Source organism: Sarcophilus harrisii, chromosome 6 (genome assembly GCF_902635505.1).
Source record: "Sarcophilus harrisii chromosome 6, mSarHar1.11, whole genome shotgun sequence".
NCBI lineage: Eukaryota > Metazoa > Chordata > Mammalia > Dasyuromorphia > Dasyuridae > Sarcophilus > Sarcophilus harrisii.
Genome location: NC_045431.1, coordinates 66,086,617 through 66,113,773, shown reverse-complemented (window position 1 = coordinate 66,113,773; position 27,157 = coordinate 66,086,617). Strand labels below are relative to the sequence as shown.

General features: G+C 35.4%; 1 protein-coding gene across 1 annotated transcript in view; it reads left to right on the top strand.

The window, feature by feature from the left end:
- The window catches only part of RNF150 (ring finger protein 150), a 328,862-nt gene that overhangs the window by 35,150 nt on the left and 266,555 nt on the right, over positions 1-27,157 (top strand). The gene's annotated exons all lie outside the window — the stretch shown is intronic.

Below are 27,157 nucleotides of genomic sequence, written 5' to 3'. Positions count from 1 at the left end.
CTGAATATAGAGGAAATTTTGATGGCATGTATTGAAAATACTCTATATTCCTTATGATGGTTAAAATCAGGAAGGAAAAAGATCTAGAAGTTATATATTTGGAAAGAACTTTGTGTTAGTGGAAGTGCATGATTTCCTCCGGGCAAAAGATTGTATCTTTTCTACGTGTGACTTTTCAGCACCTCAAATCTTATATATTGAAAAATAAAAACATATTGGTTAATATGCAAGACTTGATCTACTAGGGAGGTCAAACAATGTTAGTCACTTAGTGGGCTGAATGGTAGAGTGGATATAGTCCATAGAATATTAGGAGTGGAAAAGAGCTTTAGCCTTATTCTCTTCTCATGAAACTAAAAAAAAAATTTAAATGGTTAATTCAAAGTTAAAGATCTGGGTAGGAGTGGTGATGGGGTTAGAACTTGGATCTTTGGGTCTTTTCTTCATTGGTTGATACTCATGATTCATCATCTGTCAGAGATCTGCCCACTGCTATGGGCCAGGGTTTCCACTTCCCTTATCCAAGGGACCTTTGCCCTCAGTCCCAGTTTTTCCCTTTCAACTCTGTATACTTCTCTTTTCTTCAACCTCTAACTGGAGATGTCAGGCCCTTTTGATCTTCTGGGTTATTCAGCTTGGCTATTAGAATTTAGAGATCTATCTACCTTGCTCCTTATTGAATGCCCTTTTCTCTTCTGCAGCTGCCTCTTTATCTTCCTGCCTTGTTCAAGAACCCACTTCTGCTTTCCTTTCTTATTGCTCCAGATTACAAGTATGAATATCTCAAAGGGCTTTATGGGAAACTAACTGCTGAATATATATGTGGTTTTCCTGAGTGGATTGATCTTTCATGAAGCAAGGACCATGGAAGCCTTTGTGAAAGAGAGAAAGGGGGCAGAGAGGGAATAGAAGGGAGAAAAAAAGGATAGGAGGGAGGAAGAAAGAGGGAAGGAAAGAGAGAGAGAGAAAGAAAGAGAGATAGTGAAAAAGAGAGAAACAAAAGAGATAGACACAGAGAGAGGAGGATGAAGGGAGAGACAGGAGAAAGAGAGAGATTTAAAGAGAGAAGGAGAAGGAAGACAGAAGAGGAGGAGGTATAAACTGGAAAAACAAATAGGGTGGTCATTGCCCACAGGATCTTACTTGAACTGGGCAAGGAAATGATCAGTATCTTTGCCAAGAATACCGCAAATTGGAGTCATGAAGAATCAGACAGGACTGAAGCAACTTTACAAAACATGTGTGATCCTGATAAGTCAGTTAACCCCGCTAGGCTTCAGTTTCATTTTCTTTAAAATGAGGTGGTTGGATTATCTCTCAGGTCCCTTGTGGCTCTGATCTAGTGATCTCCTTATCTCTCACTAACCAAATCACAGTGGCTGTGAGAGAAAAGAGCAATTGCTGGTATTTATATATAAATAGCAATTTAATGTTTGTAAAGTATCTTGTGTGTGTTACTTCTTTCTATTTTGATCCTTTTAACAACAGTGAGGTAAGAATTATTGCTACCCTCTTTTTACAGATGAGCAAACTAAGACTGTGGAGGACAAATGAATTAATTGCCCAGGGTCACAGAGCTCTGTCAGAGATGTGATTCAAACTCAGATCTTCCCAATTCCACAATCCCAAACACTTAGTTAGCTGCCTGTAAAGAAAAGCATGGCTGGTATTTGAAAATAAAAGTCAAGTGGGGAAGCTTCAGTATTCTCTTCTTCCAGCTAACATTAGCTTATGAGATGAGATGCCTCCTGCAAGTTTCCCAGGGCGTGGGGCCAAGTGAACTCCACTCCTCCTAAGAGGCTCCCACTCCAGCTGCACACAGTGTCCACACACATCTTGAGTCTTCCCAAATGCTCCAGGGTCATTTGGACAGAGTGGATGGAATCCGAAGGAGAGCGGGAAAGTTGGGTCTGATTTGGACTTGTGTGTGGTCTATGTTCTCTCCTCTGTCGTGAATCTGTTTGGGTGAGGAGTGCAGGGCTACGGTTATAGATTATCAGAGTGTATGTGCATGTAATAGGGAGGGTTGGCAGGAAGGGAGAAGAATTTATTGATTTTTCTGTTCAGCAGATTTCCACTGATTAGGCATTATATATAATGATAAATAAAAGTACCAAATCAAGGTTACATGGGAAAAATCCCATTAGGCCAATAGAGACTGGCTCTAGCATCAGTGCCAATAATGAATCTTGTGAATTGGTCACTTTATTTGAATTCATACTGTACATTTCCATTGAGCTGGAACTAATGCTCATATTTTATGATTATAACTTTTAAAAGAACAAACTTGAATATATGCAACAGCATTCATTATCTGCAGGGCTAGGTACTTCACTGTAGGAGAAAGAGCCTTTAACTCGGAGACAGGATTGAAATATCTTCTCTAACATTTATTTGCTGTGGGAGCAAATCAGTGTTCCTTTCTGAGTTTCAGTTTCCTTCTCATATGTAAAATGGGTATTGTGCAACGTATATTTTACTTTAAATAATTTTTGTGAGGATCAAATGAGATACCATGTAAAAAACACTTTGCAAACCATAAAATAATATATAAATACTATTATTGTTTTTGTTATCACTGTCGTTGCTATTTAATGGACTTATGTTTGGAAAATCTGAGTTCAAATTCTGGCCACCTCTTTTGGCCTTGCCTTCAGTTGCCACTTCTGTTAAAAAAGGGGTGGGGTGGAGTGGAGTGGGACTTGAATTCTAAGAAGGCTTTCAACTCTGAATCTTAAGCAGGAGGAACTCTTTTATAAACCCTAACTAGTAAACATGGCTGGATGCATTGTATTTGTCACATGGTGACCATCATGCAACACACAGCCAGAGCATCAATGAGAAAATTACTCAAAAGTAAGAAAGTGTCACAAACCAGACAAAAATTCATTTACATTAGAAAAACTTGATTTTATACAAGCAGAGAAAGATTGAAAAACTAGTAGTGGAGAAAACACCCAAAATAGAAACTACTTGGAAAAACCAAATAAAAATAAAACCTGCATTGGATGACAGGGGATAGATGATGTTAGGACCTAGATCCAAATTCCACCTTTGCTTCTTACAGCTTCTGGGATCTTGGACAAGCCAAAAATTATCCTAGGCTTCAGTTTCCTCATCTCTGAAATGAGGCTGTAGGTCTAGATAGCTTCTAAAATCCCTTAGCTATCAGAGAAAATAAATAAAATAACAAGAGAAATTTTATTTTGTCAGAAAGTGAGTTGAGTTCATTATTAATACCCGAGGCCCTTAATACTTTTTTCCATCAGTGTGAGTACAACTCTGCCTTCTAGCTTTGTGACCCTGAGTATATTGAAGAACCTCATAGAGTTAATACCATATTTACGATCAGTCAATCAAAATTTGTAAATACATTACATCAGTATATTATTAATATTTTTATATATTTTTTAATATTTATTAAACAAGTATGTGTTGAGTCTATGTACCAGTTTCACAGGAGCTTGTGAGTATAAAAGGAGATAATAGATAAGGCATTACTTAAACCCTTAAGCTCTTTATAAATTCAGCTAGTTGTTAGTAGCAGTAATATTATGAACTGAGTTAATAATAATAAAAATTAACATTTCATAAAGTGTTTTAATATTTGCAAAATATTTTATATGTACATTATCCCATTATAGATGCAAAGCTACACTTAAAGGTAGATGTGGATATTTTTAGTTTTATTTCACAAATGAAAAAATTGGGGCTCTTTAGCTAAAGGTTGTCATTTTCTCACGATCATACAAATGTCAGAGGTTGGATTTGAAACTGTCTTTAGTAACAAGTCTAAGTGTTGCATCACACTGATTCTGCAATACTATTATAATCTGTATGACTGTGATCATCACTGATAATTCCACAAGGAGAGATTTTCATTGTATTTGCAATTTTCAACAAATCTGAGAATGGTTGCGTTTAAATAAAGCAGAATTTGGTTTGGTTTTATTTTATTTTTTACATTTGGAGAAGCATTATGGAGAAACCCATAATGATCTTTTCTCTTTGTCTATGGTAATAAAACAAGAGACCCCTGAAATCACTTATGAATCAGAGAAATAGATGGATTATTATTGAATATTCACGTTGAAGTTTCACCCATGGGCCCAGAGGAATTGTACCCCATTTATCTTACATGAAGTTTGAGGTTCCTTCCGTGTGTAATGGAATGCAGTTCCCTGTCAATCACCATTTGCCGTGCTCTAGAATAAAGGTAGCAGCCAAAAGAAAAGTCCTAGGAAAGTGTAATTCTATTCTTTTCAGAAGGGAATACATAGAATACAGGTCAGGAAGAGCAATACAGGGATCATAAATGTAGTCAAGTATCAAAGAAAAAGAAATAGATTTTATGATAAACACCCCCTCCAAAGAAAAAGTATTTTAAGAATCACCCTTAATCACCTTTTTAAAAAATGCGTTTCAAATTTGCATGCATTTGATTTTTGGCATCTTAATAAATGAAGATTGTATAAACTTGATTTTATTGTTTCTATATTACAGATATTATTTTTTAAAGTATATGACATTCTCACTTCTTTGTGTCCAAGCTTGGATACAATAATTTCATGGAACTCTATAAATTTCATTTACACTGTTGTGATCATTGTATATATTATTTTCCTAGTTCTGCTTATTTCACTTTGCATCAGTTTGTGTATCTTCTCATTCTTCAGTGCATTCTTCATGTTCATTGTTTCTTAATAAGAGAGTAATTCTTTTATTATATTTATGTATCACTATTTATACATTCCCCAATGAATCAGCATCTACTTTGTTTCAAGTTCGTTGTTACTACAAACATGTCACTATATATCTATATCTATATCTATATATACATGGATCTTTCTATCTTTGACCTTCTTGGGAACATATGCCTAGAAATGGGCATCAGAAATCACAGACTAAAATTTTAGTTATTTTCTTGGCAGAATTCCAAGTTGTTTTCCAGAATGACTTGACATGTTCACAGCTGTACAACAATATATCCATGTGCCTGTCTTTTCTTTTCTTTCTTTCTTTTCTTTTCTTTTCTTTTCTTTCTTTTCTTTTTCTTTTCTTTTTTTTTTCTTTTTTTTACAAATTTAATGTGGTTTAGATAATGGTTAACATATCTCATCTGTTCTTTAAGGTCTATAGTATACCTCCTCAAAAAAAGTATCTGTGTTAGCAATACAGATATTATTTCCATTTTTATGATAAGGAAATATACCCCAAAAGGTGAAATGGTTTTCTCATAAAGGTAGAACTAGTAAATGTCATTTTTTAAATTGAATTCATCCAATATTTATGTAGAGCCTACTGTGTATCATATTATGGATATAAAAAATAAAAATATAAGAAAAATGGCCTTTTAGCTGTCAAGAAGCTTATATTCTATATTCTATATTAGGGTGATAAAACATATACACAGATAATTTGGGAAGAAAATTTTTAATAACTGGAGCAATCAGAGTTTGAACTCACATCTCCTGATTCTTAATCCATCCTCTTTCTATTTCCCATTTCTGACTCTTGGTTGTTCAGTTGTGTCCAACTCTTTGTGATCCTGATGACAGCATCACACTCCAATACTGTCCCTGAAGTTTTCTTGGCAGAGATATTGGAATTGTTTGATATTTCCTTCTCGAGCTCATTTTATAGATGAGGAAACTGAGGTAAACATGATTAAAGAACTTGCCTAGGTTCACACACAGTTAGAAAGTATATGAGGTCAAATTTGAACTGAGGTTTTCTTGATTCCAGATCTAATTCCCTGAACCACCTCATGCCTCTGAGAAGCCTAGAAAAATGTGTCCTTACCCTGGGCGAGCACCCACATGTATGTGTGTGAGTGAAGAACATCACAATTTACAAAGGTTAAGTTGGCTTAATTAACATTTTAATTGCTTCTTATTAAGATCCTTGAAGGAAAAAAGAGTATGGTAGCTTTCTCTAAGACTATCAAGGATGAATTATGAACAGTTTTTCTTTCATGTCTATAAGATTTGAGATCCTGTGAGATCACACTTTATTTAAGGCTTTTGCAAAGTATCAGAACCCATAAGAAAACCCTTTACATTCATCTGCTTGCAGTTGAAATTGATAGACTAGATTAGGTTGTAGCTCTGTGTGTGTGTGTATGTGTAATGTGTTTGTTGGCTTTGAATACTTTTTATTTTTAAACAATGAAGCAATCATCGGAGCACTTGGAATTGATTCCTATTTAGAGTAGCTGAAATTATTGGCTTCATTTCTGTTATTCCCCTGGAGACGTGTCTTGTTGACTTTTCATGCCCACATGAGCACAGGTAAGAGGTCATGCTTATCTGTGTCCCATCATGTCTTTTGTAAAATGGGCTTAGGTGAGAGATCAGCAATGAGGTGGGAGATGTCATTCAAGCAGCCTCCCAAGACAGGAAAAAACCCAGTAATCCAAACAGCCTACTGTTAGCTGCTGTAAAATAGCAGTTATTAATAGTGCACCGTGGTCTCAACTTGGACAGTATTTTACCTTCTTGACATGTGCTAACCCAGCAGCACTGAAGCCCAGTTGAACTTTGGCTTATTCTAAAAAAAGGGACCATGGCTGGAAGGACTTGCGGCAGAAGCAAAGAAAGTGTGTCTGTGAACTGTGTTTCTAAAGGATTTTTTGGTAGTTTTATGAGATATCAGAAGCTGGGTAGGAGCGCTAGGGGACTGGATAGAGAGCTAGGGAGATTACTAAAGCTTAGTGCCAACATGTGGTATTTAGGGTTTTGAGAGCTTTTACAAGGTTTTAGCTGTGCTGATGCTAATTAGCATCTAGTTACCAAGAATCATTAGTTGCGGTAGGAAGGTGAAGCCCTGTGATGATGGTGAGCTGGGAACATGTTTTTCTCCCATTCTGTCTTGTGCCCTCCTTCCCACCTCACAGTCTTTCCAGCAGGTTCTCCAGGGACTTGTCTCTCCACCATATCCTTGCTCCACCCTTCCTCACCTTAAATTTCAGGATGTTTGTCTTGGGCATGGTTAGTGGTGTTTACCCAAAATACAAAAAACCCTACGTAGAGTTCTGGCAGATCTAATGCCTGGTGGGTGGAAAGGATCTGGGAGCAATAATTTTGTATTATCCCTTGGGATAAACAGGGTTAATACCCTTTTGTACACGAAGAATGGAATATACACATTTTGTCCAATGACTGATGACAAGCATGATTCAGATTTTAAAAAAAATCCAAAATGTAACGCTATAGATGATGTTATATTATATATTCCTTTCTCTCTGCTTCAGGACCCACATAATCACTTCTAGTAGAACATAAGCTTCTTGAGGACAGGGATTATCTTAAAAAAAAACAAACCTCCCACTCTAACACAATGTCTAGTTGACACAATTACTAACCAGCTTGAAAAACAAGGTTGCCTTAACTATTGGTTTTAATTTAAAATCATGTAAATTAACTTTTCTATTTTTTCTTTAGGGGTGTGTGTGTGTGTGTGTGTGTGTGTGTGTGTGTGTATGTATGTGTGTGAGTGTGTGTGTGTGTACCCATATGGATATGGATATATACCCAGATAACTGCTCTTGAAGAAGACAGTGGCCAAATTCCATCTGATGCTTTTGCACTAATGAGAACAAGAAGCAATGAAAGCTAATTGACAAATCATACTAATTATATGACTGGCAATCCTGTTTCCCCTTCAGTGTTGGGCTAGAATCCAGTGAGATTACTAAGATCCTGTGATCTTTTAATGAGAATATTCCTTCTGCATATTCTGCTATTTGTGGTTCCTTTGTTTTTAAAAAAAAAAAAAGCTATATAATGATTTTCTTTATAAGATCTTTACTTTGTGTGTCTGGATTGTAGAATCATAGATTTTGAACTGGAAGCAATTTCAAAGGTCTAATCTTAAGTCCCTCATATTTACACATGAGGAAACTGAGGATCAGAGGCAGTTGAAGTAAGTTGCTAAAGACCATATAGCTGATGTAAGCATCAGAGGTATATGTTTACACATATAATTCATTTCATGTGCATACACATACAGCACATGAATAAAATAGGACAATTGCATGCAAAAAAGTGCTTCTTTTTTATTATAGTTCCAGTGGTAATAGCCAGGGCTACATTGTGACTTTGAGGATAAGTCTTCAAGTAATCCCAAATTCGTTAAGAAGACTGAATTGCCATCCGATTTTTCTTGTGTAGCAAGATAACTGTATAAATATGTATACATATATTAGATTTAATATATACTTTAACATATTTAACATGTATTGGAATACCTGCCATCTAAGGGAGGGGGTGGGGGGAAGGAGGGGAAAAGTTGGAACAGAAGGTTTTGCAAGGATTAATGTTGAAAAATTATCCATGCATATGTTTTGTCAATAAAAAGCTATTAAAAAAAAGAGGACTCAATTCCCACCACTAACTCTAAGGGCCAAGCTAAGAAAGTGTCAAGAATCAATCTATGAATAGAATACATTAGTAGGAAAAATCAGATCCTTGCTAAACTGCCATCGTGGAAGACTAAAATATAGGAAGATTGATTGGATTTCTCCAAGTTCAAAGTGAAGAAACCAAAACTCACATTATTGATAAACGTGTGCTCATAATTCCAAGGGCATCATTCGAAGGAGCTTTGCAGAGCAGTGATGTCCAGTGCTGGTTTCCCCAACAATGTATGTGGTAACCATTGTTCACAAGGACTGTTAGAAAATGCTCAGAAAATTCTTCAAACAAAATGAATTTGAGTTGGCTTCAACCATTTAGGATCCTGGGTGACCCAGTGGTAGGAACCTTGGATTTGGGATCAGAAGATCTGCACTTAAGTCCTTTCTAAATAACTTCATGGGTGACTTTGTACTTTATTTCTCTAGAAATCATTTCTTCTTCTGTAAAATGAGTGGCATTAGCTTCAGTAACTTTTGAGTCCCTTCCAGCTCTAAATATGTAATCTTTCATGAAATTATACATATGTCCTATGGACATGGAGGAGGGGGAAGATGGGGAATGAATCTTGGAAAATCAGATAAATAATCAATCATAGGGTTCTAGATCTCAGAAAAAGATTAAAAATCTTGGCCATGTATAGTCCCCTCATCCTCAAATATATATATATATATATATATATATATATATATATATATATATATATGACACTAGAATCATCACATATATATTTTACCTCTCTTGTCCTTTCCTCATGGCCAAGTGCTATAATATCTAAAAAAGTAGGGACCATGTTATTTTTTATACTAATAGCTTTTTATTTTTCAAAATATGTGCAAACAATTTTCAACATTCATTCTCAATAAAGTCTGTATTCCAAATTTTCCTCCCTCTCTTCCCCCTCCCTCCCTTGCAGCAAGAAATCCAATATAGACTAAACATATAATTCTTCTAAACATATTTCCACATTTCATATGCTGCACAAGAAAAATCAGATCTGGACATGGCTCTCTTCAACAATGAGAGAACCAAATCAGTTCTATTTGTTCAATAATGAATAGAAGTAAGCAACAACAGCAACAAAAAAAGGTAGGACCATATTAAAATTATCTTGTACTTCAACCAGAATTTGTTTTGGGAGTAAAGAACAGGATTTAACTCCCAACACCAACACAGCTATCCAGTCCTAAACCACTCCATCCTTAAGCCTCAGTTTTCTCATTTCTAAAATGTGGAGCATCTCTCATATTAGTGATTCCCCAAAGGGGGTTCATTATTTAGAACTTTAACTACTAAAGTCTATTCTGGATGCCTTATTGGACTGTGGAAAGATTCTGAATAACACTAGTGAATGAAGCATCAAGTTCTAACAAGTTCAACCAATCTGGGAAAATTTTGAGTGCAAGACTGTCAATATAGCATGTGTCTGCATTCAAGGATCAGCCTAGCCAAGTTTAGAGATGCTTATCACTAGAAATTTAGCCTCTGGGGATATTTTTATTTATTTAGACCTGACAACTTCCAAGTGTCCCTTCATCTAGAAGGGCTTTCTTATCCTCACAGCTGCTAGTGAGGCACTAGAAAAAGTGCCTTTCATCTGTTCTGAATGTATCTGTATGTTCTAATGTATATATGTTGTCTTCTCTATTAGAAGATAAGTTCTTTGAAGTCAAGGACTATTTTTTGTTTATTTCTTTGTATCCCTATCTTTTAGCACAAAGACTGGTACATAGTAAATGCTTAATAAATGCATGGGAATTGAATGCTTACAAAAAGTTACTAAAATTTGGAGGAAGTAGCAATCTCTCTTGGTAAAGAGGGTACCTGAACTGTTGAAATTACAGAACTTTAAAATATTGACCTATAAGAATTATTCATTGAATCATAGATATAATCAGTTCCTTGAGAATGAAACTGTTGAACATTGTTTTTGTATCTCAGATGCTTAAGTGCCCAATACATAGTAGACATAGAATGGAGGCTGATTGATTGACTTGAGAGGATCATGGTTAGAACTGGAAGAGGTGTGATCTACAACATTCCTGAGCATGACCAGAATCAGATTAAAAAGAAAGTAGGACATTTTTTTTTCTTTTTTCTTTCTTTCTTTTTTTTTTTTAAAGCTTTTTATTTTCAAAACATATACACAGATATTTTTCAGCATTGATCCTTGCATAGCCTTGTGATTCAGATTTTCTCCTCCTTCCCCCCATCCCTCCCTTAGATGGCAAGCAATCCAGTATGTTATACATGTTAAAATATATGTTAAATCCAATATGTGTAAACATATTTATATCATTCTCTTGCTGCACAAGAAAAATCAAATCAAAAAGGAAAGAAAATGAGTAAGAAAATGAAATGCAAGCAAACAACAACAAAAAGAGTGAGAATGTTATGTTGTGATCCACATTCAGTTCCTACAGTCCTCTCTCTGGGTGCAAATGGTTCTCTTCATCACAAGATCATTGGAACTGGCATCAGTCATCTCATTGTTGAAAAGAGTCATGTTCATTAGAATTGATCATCATATAATATTGATGTTGCCATGTACAGTGATCTCCTGGTTCTGCTTAGCATCAGCTCATGTATGTCTCTCTAGGCTTCTTTTGAAATTCTCTTGCTAATTGTTTCTTATAGAACAATAATATTGCATAATATTCATATACCATAATTTATTCAGCCATTCTTCAACTGATTGGCATCCACTCAGTTTCCAGTTTCTTCACACTACAAAAAGGGCTGCCAAAAACATTTTTGCACATGTGAGTCCTTTTCCTTAGTAGGAAATATTTTTAAAAAAATAAATAAAAATACAATGAAATAGACAACACTAGTTTGTGATTTTCATATCAAGTATGTAGAAGTAGGGCTTCCTTACAGAATGATTCAGTAGCTTGTTTCTATTTGAGTGTTTTTTTACCTTTGATCTAGTCCAACCTTATCATTTGATTGCTGGCTTCATGAGACATTTGAAACAGAAAATGAAATATCCAGAAAGTTTATTTTGGAAATTGCAAAATATATATCCCTGGAGATAACATGTATCAAAGGCATAGCAGTTTTAGGAAATCTTCTGTAGCATCAGACTACAAATAATTATAGAACTTAAGGTTTCTGTGGCCAGGGCATGACTCCTAGAGGTCTAAGGGAATTTTTTTTTTTTAAGTGACTCCCTGACTCACAGCCTGGAGAGTCCCCAGACAGAGGAAGGGGAGAGGGAAGCTCATTCGTTCAGTAATCCTTCCATCATCTCTTTACAGGGATCATTGCAAGATGTTGACTCTTTTCTTAACGCTGTAGAAACTCAGTGGGCAAATATAAGTTTATGTTAGCCAGTCAGAGAGATGTTCTGAAAATACAAATCATTCAGTGAGCCTGAAAATGGGCTATGGCAGAATTGTATATCATTATCACTTTTCCCAGAAGCACTGCTGTGATCTTTTTTTTTTTTTTTTTTGAGACCAATAACTATTTCCAAAGGACTGTGTTAGCATTTTTCCTCTCTTCTATGGAACATTCTGATACTTTTATCAATATCAATTTTGTTAGTGGGTATAGGAGGAAAATGTTTTTTCTCCTAACAGACAAATATATAAATATATTGTCCAGAAATGTTACATCTTGGTGATGATCTCACTCTTTGGCAAACAGGTTACACTTTGTGTTGAGATCTGTCATATCCCATTTCCCAGTAATTGATTGACATATTTTGTTTTAACACAATAGATCATTCCCCCAAAAGTACTGTTTTCCTAAAAGAGTTAATTTGATTATTAACAGAATTATAGATTTAGAGCCAAAGCGTATCCTAGAAATTGTCTAATCTAGGGTTTGGAGCTCCTTCTTTTAGAACAGGTATGAAAACTGAGATAAAACAGAGAGATAAAGTGATCATAGTTACATGGCAAATAAAAAGGGATGTCTACTTTAATCCTGACATTATGCTTATACCACTGACTTATTTGTTCTGAGTTTTATTTTCTCAGTTTTATCCTTAATTACCTTGTTATATTCATTACCTATATTTGGGGGGAGGGGTTTCTTTCTTTCCTCTGCATCATTTCACACAAGTCTAATTGTATTTTTCTGAATTTTTCATAATCATCATTATAGGTGGCCCAATAATACTCACATGCCACATTTTGTTCACTTATTTCTCAATTTTTGTCTTCATATGTTATTTCTAGCTTCTTTTGATTACAAGTAATATTGCTAGGAACATTTTACTACTTAGGAATCTTTTCTTGAACCACCTTGGAACATGGTCCCAGATGAGAAATCTCTGAGTCAAAGTCTATGAACAATTTGGTAATTTTTCTTGCATAATTTCTAAATGTTTTCAGGAAAGGTTGACATTACATCATACCATTACCAGTAGTGAATAAAACATTTTTTGTCTTCTTAAACCCTTTCAACAAAAAATTTTCCATACACCATGTTTCCCATAATCTTGGAAATAGATATGCTTATAAATCCATTTTAGACTTGAACTATTTATTGCGGGTTTGTTTTTTCTTTCTAGGAAGTAGATCTAGAGAGATGGTGAATGTTTGTATATGTATATGTATCTATATATACACACATTTACATACATGTAAGTACATATATATACTGAATTATATATATGCTACTTAATACTATTGCTAAATATAAATTTATATTTAATAAGTGGTACATATGATACACAATATAGTATATACAGATTTGGTTATATGTACATTATTATATGTATGTATATGTGTATAAATGTACATATATATAATTATGCATGTGTTATATGTAGGTATGTGTATGTATATGTATAGATATATGTATTGATCCAAATTTTCCAATTCATAGGTTAGATAATAGGCTCACATGAATCTATTAATATTTTCCTCCTATTTGTACTTGAAAGAAACAGTGTATATTCTCATTCTTCCCAAATAGAATAACATTTGTAACTACTTCATCTGTATAATCCCAATGAAGGTGGTGGCCCAGGTTTGTACTAGCTATGGATAGTCTCACATGTTTCTGCAGTAGCCCTTATGTTCCCGTTCTGATGTTTTTCTCTACTTTTTTCCAGGACAGGAACCAAAGTTTAGGTGTAAAGACATCAAAACAAAGTATGGTATATATTACATAGAAACAAAAGATTGTATTGGATGACTTCTCAAACCTCTCATCATGGGAGAGTTTTCCATTTAAGCCAAGCAAGAACCCCAATGGATGGGCTATCTGGAAACACCGCGAAGGAAGATTTGTGATGATATTTAGTGTGACCCCCCTCCAGGCTACTTCTTTTCTGTTTCAACATTCTGAATTCTTTCCCTTTTTATAATGCCTTAAAGATTGCAAAATGCTTCATAAATATTATCTTGTTTTATCTTCACAACAATCCTGTGAATTAGGTGTTATTATTGTTATCATTCCCATTTTACATTTCAGAAGAAACTGAGACAGATAGAAAGATTAGATGACTTGCCCAGAATCATATAGCTAATAAATGTCTGAGCCAAATTTGTACTCGGGTCTTCTTCACTGAAAATAAATGCTCTGTCCACTACCCCTTTTAGCTGTCTCTGCATGAATCAGTGGGAATAATCAAGGGTAGGCAGTTATGGCACATATCCTTTTCGTATAGAATGCAAATTCCCAGAAAACAGGCATTATTTCATTTTTGCTTTTATCCCCAGCACCTTTGTAGGATACCTGGCAAATCATAGATGTTTAATTAATGATTGTTGAATTGAATTGAAATTGAGCTCAGTACAAAATGTGAAATAAATATCTTTGCAACATCTGCTTTTAAATGGCTTGCATGAAATCATTCCTGCACTGAATTAAAGGACTGAGTCAGCATTCGAAGACAGAGTTAAATGATTTACTTTGGGTTCAGTTTGGTAGATGGGATCAAATTATATTTCAGGCTCAGTTTCAGGTTGAGTAAAACTAATAGTTAAACAAGTTTTCTGTTCTGGATTCTGCTTCAGTTTGGATTCCCTAGAGTAAAGTAAAATGTTTCCAACTGTGAAATTAAAAAATGCTTATAGCCACCCCTCCTTTTGAACAAACTAGGGCCAAAAATCTCATCCAGAAACATTACCACAGAGCTGCAGAGGATACCTGTGAACAGCTCTGAACTAGAATAGAACAGGAGGAGAGAAGAACAGGAGGAGAAGGAAAGGTGCTAATTTATGGGTGGGTTATGTGTATTGAATGGCAAAACATTTTCCTTCTGAGTAAATGAATTTAGGTTTAGGGAGTACAGCTATTGGTTTTCTTTCCTGTTTAGGAAAATGAAAATGAAAATTTCAAGTTTCTCAGTTCCTGCTTATTCAACTTAAAAAGAACTAGTCATTTCCATGTGTTTTCAGAGAATAATTTAAAAAAAAAATACTGAGTAACAGGGGAATTTACCAGGATTGTGCTATTATTTTTAAAAGATTTTCATAAGACAATCTCCTGGTTCATCAAACAAACACCTAGACTGCCCAGTATTTATATGTTTTTTCCATACTCAGACATGAATTGGTAAGTTGGAGTCAAGGGTCTCAAGTTTTTCTTTAGGCTAGAGGTGTCCCCTTATACGAAAACTGACAGTACATGGTTTGTTGTTGTCTTCTCCAATTCTGATTATTTATTATGGTTATTTTTATGGGTCAATGACATTTTGTACTTCTGTCAATTGGTCACCAAGAATTTATTAAATGCCTTATTAAATTCATTTTGGCATAGTGAATAAAGAGTAGGCCGTGGAGCCAGGAAGGCCAGAATCCTTCCTCCACACATACTTAGCTGTGTGTGGCCCTTGCTAATTTACTTAGTTTCTCAGTGCTCCAAACATACAAAGACAAAAATGAAATTGTTTCTACCCCTGAGAAGCTTTGTTCTTTCAGAGGAGACAGCATATATATCTTTTGAGTATATAAATTAAATATGTAGTTTTGATGAAAAAGCTAGGACCCCATGGGAATTGGGAAAAGTTTTCTCTAGAAAAAAGCACTTTGGTGAAATGTTGTAAGAAATTAGGTATTCTAAGAGACAGAGGTAAGGAGGAAGTGCATTCCAGGCCTCTGGATGGAGGACAGGTGAGAAAGCCTGGGCAAAGACAGGGAGATGGGAAATAGAGGGTTTTACATGCAAATCAACAAGACCAGTTTGTCTGAGCTATGGAGTGCAAGGAGCGGTGTCATGTTTAGTAAGGCTTGAAGGGCAGGTCATGTTGTATTACCTTTCCCCAGAGGAGTTCAGTGCACCATGGTGTTCATGTGACATGGCAATCCTGTGGCAATTCCTTGTTCTCCTGTACATGATGTGAATGACAACTAGCATAAATGGCAATACCGTGGAAAGGGCATTTGAAGCCAACCAGATTGCTTTCTTTGGTGCAAAGGCATAATTACAGTTTGACAGGGAAACTTTAATGAATGCACTTAGATGATTAGATCATGAACTCTCAATCCAAGAGGATTATTTTTGTTGTTGTTCTATTTCCTTCTTTCTTGAAGATTACTATGACCTTAGGGGCTGCCATGACATATACGTGAATTGGATTGAGGTGAGGGAGGGCTGCACAAGATTACCTGCCTAAGTTCCCCCTGCAGAACCATCTGGGTCCAATGGCTAGACATAGATCTGGATGACTGGAGATGGCCCTGGCTGCAGTGGGGGAACTTTGCCTTTTTAAGCTAAAGTCTTTAACGGGTCTCATTTTGACTGAACTAATGCCCAATTAGTGATTGAGGTGAGGTAAGAAATAAGCAGAGAATGGTCTCTTTTATCTAATTTTAAAAAATTAATCTGGGAGTCAGAAGAGCCTTAGGATTTCTGACCAAAACAGAAATAATTGCTATTTATATTCACTCTGAGCCAATCAGGGTCTAAACCAGTGGTTCTCAAAGTATGGTCTAGAGAATCCTGGGGATCTCTGAAACCCTTTTAGAGGGTCTACGAATTCAAAAATAGTTTTTATTTCCAATATGGTAAATGTCTATAAATATAACCCAGATAAACAAAAATGCTTTGGAGAGATCCTCAATAATTTTTAATAGGATAAAGATACTGAAAACAAAAGTTTGAGAACCACTGGTCTAAACAATTATCCAGTGGTGGTTGGCCTAGGACCTGTTGCTGGTCAAATCAATGAGAGTCCGAGTGATTTGGGTTTAAGACCTGGTCTTAGCCCATAAAGCCCAAGATATCTTGCAGAGTTTCAAGGATCAAAATTTATATTCCTTTGGGCAGAGCATCTGAAGGTTAAAGGTATGATATCCTATGTAGACAAAGGGAAGAGAAAGAGGAAAAAAGGAATGGGAAAGGGAAAGAGAAAGAGAAAGCAAAAGAGAAGGGGAAAGGGAAAGGACAAAAAAGAAAAAAGGAAAGAAAAAACGAAAGGATAGCCAAAGGGAAAGGAAAAAAAAGAGAGAGAGATGTATTGGCCAACTGGCCAGTTCCAATTGGGTCCATGGTGGGGCAGCTTATTTTTAATACTGAATGTTAAAAATAGCTATCCAAATATCATATTCTCCTTGAGGCTTCCTCTAATTTCCCTTGATAGTAACAATTTTCCCCTTGGACCTAATCTAGCACTTAGTTTGGAAACTTTCTATTTTTCTTATGTATTAATGCTGCATTTTTTTGTTTTTTTGTTTTTGTTTTTTTGCATGTCATATCCCCTGCTAGACTGTGAACTTTGTAGAGTCAGATGCATAGTCTTGGCTAAACTTTCTACTTTTTCCCAATGCCTCGCATAATAGGCAATAATAAATGCTTGCTAAATTAAAGTATAAAAGAATGAAGATTATAACTGACGAGAAGCAGTGTGCTGTTGTTGATATTGTTGCAATTTAGTCATGTCTGACTCCATTTGGGATTTTCTTGGCAAAGATATTGGAATGATTTGCCATTTCCTTCTCAAGCTCATTTTTACAGATGAGATAACTGAGGTAAACAGAGCTACATGATTTTCCTAGAGTCACACAGCTAGTATGTATCAGAGGCTGAATTTGAATTCAGGTATTCCTGACTCCAAGACCACTGTTCTAGCCGATGAATCACCTAGTTGGCCCTAGTTTTAATGGTTACATGGCTGTCATCAAAACCAGGAAGACCTAGGTTCAAACTTAACTTAGATTCAAGACCTAGTTTCAAATACTGATTATGGTACTTCCTCTCCTTCCCCTTTAGGTTAGAAGTGTCAAACTCAATTGATCAGAAAGATCTCCAATACCATTTGAACCAGATTACAATGCAATTGGTAAATGTTTAATAAAATAAATAAAAATATGATACATCATAGATAATGTTAGATTTATGGTTTTCTAAGTCAGAGTATAGCTGTCAGGCATCTTATTTGAGTTTGATACTACTGTGTTATGCAATTTTCCAAGACTAAGTTGCTGATATGGTTCTTCACTGATTCTAGGAATTTCCTTATGGGAAGTTCTCTATACCAGTGAAATCTTAGATCCTATTCTAGTTCCTGTAGCCAATAACTGGCATTTATACAGTACTTTATTTTTTATATCCCTTAAAGTCCTCCATCACTGCTTTATCCTGATCATAGAATCAGAGAGTAAAAGTTGTAAGGAACCTTAAAGGCCACTGAGTCTAGCTCTCTAATTTTACAGGTTAAGGAACTAAAGGTCCAGAGAAATTAAACTAAATTAAAATTAAATCACTTGTCTAAAATCACACTAAGAAATAAAATGCCATAACTAGGATTTGAAACTACACCCTCTAACACCAAATCCAGATATCTTTCTACTGTCCCGTGTTGTCTTCTCTGGTATGAGGAGGACTCTGGCTTCCAAAAGTTTGTGTTATCAAAGATAAGTTTCATCAAACTCTTTTAAAGTAGAAAGATTTCTCTAATTATCTCCAGGTTTGTCATCTATTCAAGAACTCACCTGGCTAAGTAAAGAAAGGCTCCACATCAAAGGGCTGGCCAAGAGAGAATGATTTTTTTTTCTAGTTACTACAATTCATGAAGTTGGCAGTTGTAGTGTCTGTGAAGCAGTACTAATGAAATCTTAAGATCCTTCAAATATTGGTGGTTTATAGAATATTTACACTTTACAGAATACTTTCAGTGCATTAACTTGTTTGATCTTCATCACAACCCTAGGTAGGAATGGAGTACAAGTATTATTATTATAATCCACATTTTACTGATAAAGAAATTGTTATTCAGAGATTTTTAAAGTAATTTGCCCATCATACAGCTAGTAGGGAACTGATTTGGACTCTGGTAACTCTGAAATTTGCTGATTGACATTTTCTATTTTGATGGCAAGAAAAAGATTGCACCAAATCTTTGATGAAAATAACAGGCTAAGTGGTTATGTCCTGAAATCTATTTTCCTGTTAAATTACCTTCTAGATGGGTAAAATTCAGGAATTCTTTTTTAAAACTCATTATTAGCAAACATTATGCAATTACAGGTATGGCCAAATGTGTTGATTTGGATTGCTTGATCATACATTTTTGTTAAATGGAAAATAGAAATTTGTGTATAGTGATAAAAATGCAAAAAATAAAAAAAAGCATGACTGAAACATTTATTAAAATATAGAAGATAAAAAGACATAAAGGGGTAAACCCAGAAATTTTTTTAATTACTTTGTTGAATTTGGTATATATTTAAATTACACATACTAAAAATCCACAAATTCTCATACTAGCCTGTTTCTCGTTAAAATATTGATGCTTCACATTTAACGTATATTGGATTACTTGCTGTTTAGGGGAGGGGGAAGGTGGAAAGGAAGGGTGAAAAATTTGAAACACAAGGTTTTGCAGGGGTGAATATCGAAAACCAACTTTGCATGTATTTTGAAAATAAAAAGCTATTGTTAAAAAAATTAAAAAGTAAAATATTGGTGCTTGTTTTTGAATGTTAAAAATAAAACATTTTACATAAACCATTAGCTCGGCTCCCTTTGAAATGTCATAAGCAAACACTTCATAAATACCTCTAAATATAAATTACAAAATGATTAAGTAGATGGATAGAGGCTTTACAGATAGAAAATTCTAAGTTCTAATCTCAGATACTAATTGTGCAAATCTGGGTAAGGTAATTTAAACTCTCAGGTTCCCTTTTCTGAAAAATAAAGATGATAATAGCACCTCTAGTTGTGATGATCAAATAAGATAGTATAGCTAAAGTGCTCTATACATGCTATCTATTATTATAAATAGCAAACTGAATGCCTTTTCTTTCTCACCTTATATTTGTCATTTGCATTTGCAGGTAGCTGTTGCTTGTCTGACTAGTCTGTCTATATTTTGCTTTGGGGCAGTATCTGTGTCCCAGGTTCTTCTCCTATTATGCTTTTCCTGAATAGACAGTCAGAGAATCCCTTCTGGGTTTTTGCTACTTCCTGGGGTTGAGTGGCAGAGGAACATTAATGGAGAGCTCATCGGAGGGGGATGGGAGTGGGGAGAGAGAGCCTTAGGGAAAGCAGGTAGAAGAGGACGATGAAAGAAAACTGGCTCAGTCCCAAATGGAAACCTTTTCAAAAATGTACTTAGAGTACAAAACAAAGTACCTTGTTTCTAAGGTTACCAGTGCTGTTTCTAAAACAAAATTAGAATGAATGGCCCTAAATGCAGAAATTTCCCTCTTTTTCTAGCATCCAGAGATTTCATAGCATCATTAGGTTATAAAATATAGATATAGAAGTGACCTTGGCAACCTCTAGGCATTCTGCCTCCATCTTCATTTTTCATGAGAAAACTGAGACCTGGAGAAGGGGATGTTCCTTATCCAAGGTTATACTAGTATTTTTGTCAAGAAAACCCCAAGTGAGTTTATGAAGAATCAGACATGGTTGAAAATATTGAACAACAATACCAAAGAAGGAGCTTATTACAGATTCAAATCCAGCTCTTTGGTCTTTAAATCTAGTAGTTACCCCAGTAGACCATCCCCAAAAAAGCAATCCTAGAGTGCAGACTCTGTGATGGGGGAATGGGGGGGGGTGATGTCCTCACTGGTAGTGTGTAATACTTCTGATTCTCTTGAAATTTAAAGTTGTAAGGCTGAAGGATATGAAATAATTAATTATTAATAATATTATTAACAAAAGCACAATTGTGACCAGGATCTAGACCATCCTTTTAGCTAGAAATTCTATAGATTTTCCCCAGGGATTTCTTCTGCTTCTCACTGCTAGTGATTTCCTTCTTAAATCATCTGCCAGTTATACTATATGTTACATATGTACATAATTTTTCAGAATATAAGCTCCTTAAGGGCAGAAGCCTCTTACCTTTCTTTATGTCATCATACATGGCACATAGTATAGGTTTGATAAAATGATTGACTGATTAAGATAGCTGATGGGTATTTCCTCCTGGAGGAATGAATGAAGTCACAAATACAAATCAGATCTCCCAGATCAGATAACTTTGTCTTCAGTTTTCTGACCATCTATCTGCCACCGAGCAATGATATCTCTCTCAAGGACTAGTTTGCTGTTGAACCTTCTTTCTCTTAACCCGCTATCTTCCTCCTTGTCAATCTCCAGCATCTGACTTTCTCTAGTTTTTATTGATCTATCCTTGTATCTTAGGTGTTTTCCAGATAGTGTTCAACTAAGAGATCTTCCCAATATGATTATTTCTCTAGGCATGTCTACTTTTTAAACAGACATTGAGGTTGATCAGAGTTAGAAAAAGGTCAAACATGTCATTTCAGATAAAATTCTTACTAGAGGGCTTCAAGCCAAGGTTGGATGACCACTTGTTGTGGATGTATTTTAAAGGGAATTGCTGTTCAGGCGCAGGTTTTTACTAGATGGTCTCTGAAGACCCATTAAACTTTGAAAGTCTGTGATTCTGTAATAGCTATATTCTTCCTTTGTACCAGAACAGAATGCTTAAATAGCCATTTTAGATTTGTAATGAATAAAGATAACCAAGGAAAGCTAAATCAGCTGAGCAGGTAGCTAAAGTCTATAAATATGAAAGAAAGTTTGAATTGAATATCATGAACTTTGACCAGATTTGAGGATGGTAGAATGGTGAGAAAGGAAACTTCATTCATATTTAGGGGTATATTATAAATAAGAAACGAAGACCAAAGAGGGAAGGTGCTTTAGTCCTTTGAGATCAGAGAAACTACGGCTTAGACAAGACAAATTCCTGAGATGTATTAAATAAAGAGCCAAAAGCTAAGTTAAAGTTGATTTAAAATCTTTAAATTAGTTTTTTTTTTTTAAGCATCCTCTATCCCTTTTTAATTTACTCTAGCACCAGCACTGCAGAAGTAGGGATGAGAGTGGTGGTCAGGAGTGTTATTATACAAAACCAAGCACCATTTTGGTTTTGTTTGTTTCTTTTTAAAAAAGATTTTTATTCAAGTTTTTTTTTTTTAATTTTCAACACATGCATATAGTTTTCAGCATTCATACTTGCAAAACCTTGTGTTCCAGATTTTTCTTCTTCCCTGTCATGCTCTTAAGGAAGGACATGAGCAAGAATTACTTGGATGAGCAGGAATGAATGGGTTGAATTGCAGTGCTAAAGGCAACGGCCAAATCTGTAAGATCTCAGACCCAGTTGTTTGGAGACAGAATGGTGTAGAGGAAAGAACATTGACTCTGGAGCTTATTCACACATGACTCTATTCCTGCCTCTGACACTTATTAGTGTAACTTTCTCAAGCTATTTAACCTGTATAGGACTCAGTTTCATAATTTGCAAAATGAAATGGTTAGACTGGATATTTTTTGGGACTAGGTGACTTTTGAGGACGATTACAGCTGTAGACTTCTTATACATTATGATTTTAAGAGGTTTGAAGTTGAAGAAGTGATGAGATTTGGTAACAGATTCCTGATATCTTTAATATATGGCTGTATTTGATTCTTATCGGTTTATCAGAAAATTATCCTTCATTATGAAGTAATTTTTCTTTAGAAGAAGAATAGTACATCTTCTCCTAGAAGTCTTTCACAACATTGCCAAGTCATCATATCTCAAACTGAACTTCTTATCTTATCTTAAAAACCTGTCCTTCCTGTCTTCAAATACTCAAAGGACTATCATGAAAGGGAAAAAAAAAGATTAATCTTCTTTTATTAGAAGAGAAAAGTAGACTGGTTGGAAGGAAGACAAATTAAGCTAGGTTTGGCATCAAATTAGTAGAAGTTTTTTGTTTTTTTCTTTTTTCAATTGGAATTATCCCAAAACTGAATGGGTTATCCTGGGAAATAGTGAGTCCTCTGACAATAGAAGTATTCAGGTGAAGGTCAGATGACTGATCCTTTATGGTAGAAGAGAACTATACTTCGGATAAAATATTTAACTTGCTAACTAATGATATTTCCTCCAATCTGCTATGCTATGTCTTTCTGCTATGTCATTACTGTCAAATCTTGGCTCTTGGTGAGCTGATTGGTCCTTCAGTTTTTCCTTAAATGTTTCCTCTTCTTTATTGTTCCTAAATGGGCATCCATCACAGTCCTGACCTGTCTTTTCTTTATCTACACACTTTTTTCTTTTTAGATTTCATTTACACTGCTCCTCACCTCGCTTTTTAAAAAATCAAATTTGAATGCATGGATAACTCTCAAATCTCTCTCTACCTTATGACCTCCTTTCCTCTGTCAGTTCTGAATTTCTTGGTTTATATATAGCAAAGGTTTCTCTTAGAGCCATCCTTGAAACAGCATGAAGAAAAAGTTATAATAAATCCATCATAATGTTCATGGAAAATAAAAGAACAAAACCAACATTTAACAGTTCTCTAAATGATAATTAATGTTCTGCTTGATTGCAAAAGGTGAATTCTGATGTTTCTCCTTGGTCAAGTTGACCATATATGCAGTATTATATCACTATAGTCAAAATGAAATTCCTTGCCTATCCTCTGAAAAAGAAAATTTGGGGTAATTATATATCCCACTATCTTTTATGCCATCATCCCTTATAAAAGTGTCATAGAAATTAATAATTTGAGGAACCTCAAGTAGTCATTTAGTCAGACCCATAATGAAAAAGATCACTACTACAACATACCAAACAAATGGCCCTCCTGCCATTGCTAAAAGACCTCTGAGTAGCAAGAACTGTCCTTTGTTCCCTTCACACTCTCTCCCCTCATACTTCTTGAAGCAACCCATATTATTGACTGTTTTTATTATTAAAAATCAATTCAAATTTCACCTATTTTTGGTGAAAAAACCAGAACTTAATAAGAAGTTTGATCTGCAAATATGGAACTCAAGATAAACCTAAAAAGGTAAAAAGAAATCTTGGGAACTATATTTCTGCTGTAAAGATGTATAAAAAATACATGTATACCTTGTTCTAGAAATCAGAGGTGGAAAGGACATTGTATCAGAAAAAGGGTAAAGTGGAGGTACTACATCTCACGAAGAGGCAAAGGAAACCTATTATATCTGAGAGAAAGAATGGAGGGGGATGAATATAGTGGGTATTTTACTGCCATAAGAATTGACTTTAAGAGAAAAAATTTTAGACATATTCAATATATGGTGAAATTTCTCCCATCTCATTGAAAAGTGAGAAGGGAAAAATGAAAAGGGAAGGAATAAGCTAAGCAGAAGGGAATACGGAAACTGTGAGGGAAAGGAATAAGAAAGGGGGAGGAACTCTAAGGTGGGGAGGAGGGATACTAAAAAGGGAGGGCTGTGAGAAGCAAGTGGTGCTCACAAAAATCAATTCCAATCAATTGACATAAATTCTAATTTTGTCTCTTTTTAACTGCCCATTCTTTGCTTCTAGTTCTGCCGCATGGGCCCCCAAAGACAATAAGACTAATCCCACTTACATTGAACACCCCTTCAGATACTTGAAAATAGCTATCATATCTCCTCAGGTCTTTTGTTTAGGCTATTACCACTTCTTTCAAAAAATCTTCACGTAAAATGAATTTAAGGCCATTTTCCCACTCTGCTTGCCTTCCATGAACTGCTTTCCATCTTTATGTATGCCTGTTTAAACTGTAGCCAGTTTACTATACATTACTACAACTGAGGTCTGATGAAAGCAGGATACACAAGAACAATCCCTTCCTCATGCATTCTTAGAAGCTGTCTATTAATGAAGGGCAAGAATCCATTGGCTTGTTTTGAACTGTAAACACCTACTCAAAGAAAAGCCATCAAACTGATTGGACCATCCATTCAGTTCTGAAGACATTTAATTGTATCATCATTTAGTCCATCTTCTCCATTAGGATAGTATGAGAGACTTTATCAAAAGTTCTCCTAAAGTCTAGCTTACCCTCTCAACACCATTCTACTTAACTGCTAGTGTATCAGTACTGTCAAAAAATGAAATGAAATTTGTCAGATTTGATCTATTTTTACTGATTAACAATAATTATTACTAAATAATAATTATTAAAATGATTTAAAAATAATTATTGATTATAATTGGTAATAATTCTTGGCAGTTTAAATCAGTAGTTCCTTTTCTAGAGGTTCACCAAACATCCCTTTAGTGATCTATTCTACAATTTGCCCATGAAATAAATGAAATAAAAAATCACACTGGCCTTCCCAATTTTGAAGAGACTTCTGGGTCTTTGTATGTTTGTATGTTTGAGCAGAAGTTTCTTCAAGTACATTTCTGACAAGAAGTCATCTATTCTGAAGCTTCAGGAATTGTGAAAGAAGTTTGGGACTTTGAGTTTGGAGAAACCTTAGATTGATTTCTGGTGATATAATCAAGTGATGAATCTCAGTGGGAATATTAAAGCCTGTGATCTTCTCCATACAAGGAAGCTGTCAGGATCAAGTATATGTGACGTGCTTTGTTAAATTTTAAAAGATAAATGGTCCCTATTAAAAATGTTTTTAATATTTTTAAAATCTTCAGTGATGGACAGCAATTACCTCATGAACTAGCCTATTTCTACTGTCAGTCCTATTCCTTAAAAGTTTTTCCTCACTTCAAGCCAGAAGCCTTTTGTGACTTCTACTCTGGGACCAAGTGATGCATCTCAAATCCTTCTTTCCCAGGCAAGCTCTTTAAATACTTTATGAAGGCAATCAACCTTTCTAAATCGCTCTAAATCTCTGGTTAAAAAAAAAAGTTTTATTAATCATTTCTTTACATTGCTTTTGTTTCCTAATTTTTATCTTCTCTGCCAATCTTCTCTTGTAATGAAGAAGTACAATTAAGCAAAAGAAGTGAATACCTTGATTATATCTGGTAGCATATGCCCCATTTCTGGCCCGTATCCCACCACCTTTCTTCCAAGAGGAGGAGAAACCTGGCAGAAAGACCTGAATACAATATTTAGGATATGGTCTAACCAGGGTAGAGAACAGAGATCAGTATTCCCCTTTATTCAGTATTTCTATTCTTTTCACTCCTTTGACTGATAAATGCTGGTTTATTAACTTTTTTTGCTGAGTTGTCATTCTCTTGAGAGCCCATGACTTGAACTATGTCAAATCATGGTTGGACCAGGGTTTTTAAGAGTGTGGCTACAGCCATTCACATAAGTACAGAATTTGAGCTCATTTAGTTCAAACTTTATTTTACAGATGAGAAAAATAAGCCAAAGCCATATAGGTCATAAATGGCTGAGCCAGGATTCAGTTAACTGTGACAGCTGCCTCATAAATTGCTTCCTGTTTATGGCCAAAGGAGCACATCACCCCCATGTTACCCTTTTGTGATGATGAGAATTCCCTGGTTTGTTTGGTGCACATGGACAGGAAGAGTCTCTTCTCCTTTCTCTTTCTTTCCTTCCTTTACCCTGCTTCCGCTAACATCAACTTCCACTTTAACTTGCCCAAATCTGTGTTTTCCGCTCCCCATATGAAATTCCCTGGCTGTTGAGGTTTTGCCTCCACTGGTTTTGTGCCAGTGATGAGGACAAATTCACTGACAGCCCACTCTGATGTTGGAACCCCATGCCAGGAAATGGGTTTTATTTTCACCTTCAGCCTTCCTCACTGACCTCTGAGGTTAAGCCATTTTTTCTAATCTAAAAGATGGTGCATTTTGTGTGTGGGGAAGGGATGGGGGTGGTTTGCTGTAGCAGTTTTAAAAGAAAAAAAAAAGGAGCTGTTATTTTGTGCCTTGTCTTAGGAACTATAGTTGGGTGAAAAAATAATGAAGCATTTTCTTCCTGAAAATGGGGACTCCCTAGGGAAGCTCACTAGTCTGCCTGAACTCAATTCAGTGTAAAACTCAATAAGCCTCTGTAACCCAGGAGGCCACACAAACCGCAAAAATCTATTCTCTAGGTGTTGATGCTGTTCCAAAATGAGACACGTTGCATATGTGCCTCTCTCTTCCTGGTACCTGAGCTTGTGGGCTAAATAAAGGGTCTGCCCCTCGTCCAGGATGCATTTCAGTGCATGAAAGTAACAGGAGTTTTTCCTCTGAGCTGTTCACCCAATAATATCCCAGAAGGCTTTCTGTCCCCATGGTAGGAAGAGGAACACTTTTTCCAGCTGTTCTTTGCAAGGGAAATGAGAATCTCACTTCAGCCATATTAAACTCTTACCAGCCTTGTTTACAAAACTAAAGAGGAGATGGTGAGAATGAAGAATTTAAGATGACATATCCTACTGAGAGATTTGCCACTATAAATGTAATGTAACTTTTTTTAAGATGATGAGGAATAATAGGGTGATGCCAGAGTTTTTCTCATTATGCATGTAAGTAAAAAAAAAAAAAGAAAGAAAGAAAATGAGCAGCATACCAAAAAAAAATTTAATTACAAAATGAAAAAGAATGGAAATGTTTTGAAAAGTTGGAATCA